This window comes from Vidua macroura, chromosome 28 (genome assembly GCF_024509145.1).
Source record: "Vidua macroura isolate BioBank_ID:100142 chromosome 28, ASM2450914v1, whole genome shotgun sequence".
NCBI lineage: Eukaryota > Metazoa > Chordata > Aves > Passeriformes > Viduidae > Vidua > Vidua macroura.
Window position 1 is genome coordinate 1,259,599 of NC_071598.1, and position 3,448 is coordinate 1,263,046.

Sequence of the window (3,448 nt, forward strand, 5' to 3'; positions counted from 1 at the left end):
CTTCGTTTCCAAATCGTCTCAAAATATGTGTGATATTGCAAGACAGGGCAGCGGAGTTCACAGGGACTGGGTTCGTGCCTGGGAAGGATTTCCTTGGCCGCAGCTGCACCACAAAAAGGTGTGAACGTCCCTGGCTTCGCACATTCTTTGTTGTTTCCAGCCATTTCGTTTGGTTTCTTTTGCCCTCACCCCTAAATCTGCTTTGCACAGTCAAGACAACAAAGAATATTTCCTAATTTTCACAGGCAATACAACAAAGAATATTTCCCAATTTTCTCTCAGGCTGTCCCTGAGTAATATCTAATTTCACTGAATACAAATAAAGAAACCTCTACATTCTGACCACGCTTTTTTTTTTTGTCAAAAACCTTCAGCCAAAGCCGAACATCTCCCCAAGCACCCGACACTTCTGCTGCCAAGCTCCAGTTGCTATGGGAAGGAGAGAATTCTGCTCGTGCTCCAAAACAAAACAAGTCACCTTCAGCTTGGAAGATTTTACAAAACACACGGCTTCCTCTGGCAGGTAAGTGCGATTCCCACAGGATAATTAGCCAGGATGGAATTCGGAGTAATTTCTCCTCTTCCCAAGAGTCCCAGGGGACCTCAGCTCCCGTGGCTGCAGTCGGATCCTGCACCTGGAGCTGGGATTTCCAGGGATACCTGCCAGGGAGAAGTGCCCAGACCACGGGATTCAGGAGTGAAGGGGAGGGAGAGGCAGGGTCTCGGGGTTCTGTGGTCAAGATGACCCTGAGATCGTAAAAAGTCTTTTTCTCCCAGCCCCACAGCCAAAGAAGAAGTCCAGATGCGTGGGTTTTGCTTCTCAAGGTTGTTTATTTTTCCTTACTTATAACATTCTTTCTCTGACCTGCTGAGCTCCGTCTAGCAAGTCAGATCGTGGCATTCTTTCTGCCCTCCAGGGCCCTGGGAGCACCCAGCAGCACAGCACAAAGTCCCCTGCAGCCCCCCTGTCCCTGGAAGGCTCTGGAATGATCCTTCCCCTTTGTTCTTCTACGGGTGGAACTCCTCACCCACCACCAAGCACAGACTCTGCTGATGATCTGCCAAAGAAAGCCAAGGTCTGGAAAGGTTCCCCGCTGACCCCAGCCTTCAGGATTCAAGAATCCACGCAGCTTCAGCTGAAGGGCAGGGCAGAGGAAAAAGCACTTGAATGTCACTGAGGAGAGGGACAGGAAATGACGAGTTCAGAGCTTCAGGGATTTCAGTTTTAAGATCTGTGTCTATATTGGATGTATGATGTAACACACACACACACACATATATATATATATATATATATATTGCAAAATCTTCTATTTGATGCCTCAGCACTCAGGGCTTTGCTCATCCAACGCTGCTTTCGGCACAAGAGCATTTTTTTGCCAGAAAAATGTGGTTTGTGTTTTAATTTTCCACGGAGTGCAGATGTGAAGCTGCAAAAGGAATAAACCCAAAGTGGCCAGAGCGGCTCCCCCTGCCCACTTCCCAGTGCCCTCCCCTCCCACTCCCTTTCTCCAAAAAGATTTGATTTCTGTCTGCTCCGTTTTGTTCTTATGAGAACAAAAGAATTAAAAATGACTCCAAGAATCAGCCCATTATCTCAGGCAATAATTTGATTAAAGTTGCCATCACCAGGCCAGGCACCCCAAGGATCTGCAGTGCACACAGGAATTTTGGGTCATTCCTGCTGCAGCAAGGAACATTTATTTTTTTCCCTTTTCCACATGAATGCCTGAAACCCCCTTGGGGAATGTTCGACCCTGTCAAAACAAAGGCACGGAGATTTTTAAGAAACAGTTGTGTGAACAAGTAGGACAAAATCCATGAAGAGTGAGCAGGAGAGAGGGAAATTCTGTTTGAGCTCCAGAATGGAGCCAGAAAAGCCCTGGATTCAGGAATCCGTGTGGACACGGATGCACACCCCTATTTACCTGTGTGCCAGAATTCCCACTCTGCCTCCTGCCCTTCCCACTGCTCTCACTTCTCTGGGATTTCCTGGACGTGCTGATTCCCCCCCTCCAGAACAGCAGGAATGAATAAACACCCCCCAAAACGACCCAAAACGACCCAGAACAACCCAAACCAGCAGCACAGCATCACCAGGACACTGTAAAGTGATTTTTTGGGCTGAAATAAGAGCCCAGGAATGTTTCCCTGCCACCACCAAAGCTCCGTGAGGCAGCAGAAAAAGCTGCTCCGTGAATTTTCCAGCGGCTGTGGCTGAAATGAGAACCCTGCCCGTTACAGAACGCAGAAATCTGGTAGTTAAATTCCTCTTGCCTTGTGCTGCTTTGCCTCTATAACTTTGAAAGCCCTGAAAGAACATAAAGTTAAATTTTTAATGGCATTTCAGCAGAACCTCTTTGAATTTTGTATTAGATCTCAATTTAGCCTCCAGTAAAGCCTTTAGGAAAAAAAAAAAAAATCCGATGCTTAAAAATGTAATAATCATACAGGAACCTTCCAAAGCCAATATCAAATAGAATGAAATATATTTTATTAATGATACAATTCATAAAATTACCAGCCCTGCCACTCTGTGCCCGCAGGAGAGACTTCCTGGGCTGGGTTTGATTGCACATCCAGGAGCTGCTGGGTTTGCTCTGGGTGGTTCCACCCTGACTGCTCCGTGGCCTCCGAGGGGAATTGGCCATTTCAGGGATGTTTTGTCAGGAAATTCCACCTATAAGAGTAAAAAAAAAAATAAAACGATTTTAGGAGTGCTTGATTCTGTAGGGAAGGGTGTGGAGCCATCGAAAACTTCACTGTAAACCCCTGAATTCCCAATAAAACCCTGGGAATTCACTCCTTGCTTGGGGAAATAACTGAGCAGAACCCTGAATTCCCAATAAAACTGGGAATTCACTCCTTGCTTGGGGAAATGACTGAGCAGAACCCTGAATTCCCAATAAAACTGGGAATTCACTCCTTGCTTGGGGAAATGACTGAGCAGAACCCTGAATTCCCAATAAAAAAACTCCTCCATGGATCCACCTTGGGCAGCACCAGAGCCCAGCCAGGGCCACACCCAAAATGAACCAAAATGGGCCCAAAATGCACGACCGCTCACGGGGGCTCTCACTTTTATCAGTTCTGCTCCATTTGCATACTGGAGTTAATTGTCCAATTCCAGCTTTAGCTTATCAAGTCCCATCCTTGTTTTTCTCTCTTCAATCCACTGTTATTTATACTTTTTGGGCCTGAAATTTGGGTTGTCCTTGGTCCCCAGCTGGAGAAGGAATTGTTTTGTCTCCCTACTCTGTGAAGAGAGCTCACCATCCCATAATATGAAGCCCAGACCCGCGCACTAAAGCAGCACAGAATGTGAAAAATATCAAAGCTAAACCTGAGGCATCAGAAGGGCTGAGAGCTTCACGGATTGTTGGTCATTGCTCCCCTGCACAGCCCAACAGCAAAGGCGGGGAATTGTCGATTTTCATCCCGAATTCCC

The 3,448-nt window shown here is 46.7% G+C and overlaps 1 long non-coding RNA gene across 1 annotated transcript; it reads left to right on the plus strand.

Moving 5' to 3' along the window:
- Nucleotides 1-2,127, plus strand: LOC128820242 (uncharacterized). Its single transcript, XR_008440865.1, has 3 exons — nt 1-118; nt 375-523; nt 918-2,127. It is a non-coding gene; the product is annotated as an uncharacterized LOC128820242 (long non-coding RNA).
- The last annotated feature ends 1,321 nt before the right edge of the window (nt 2,128-3,448 follow it).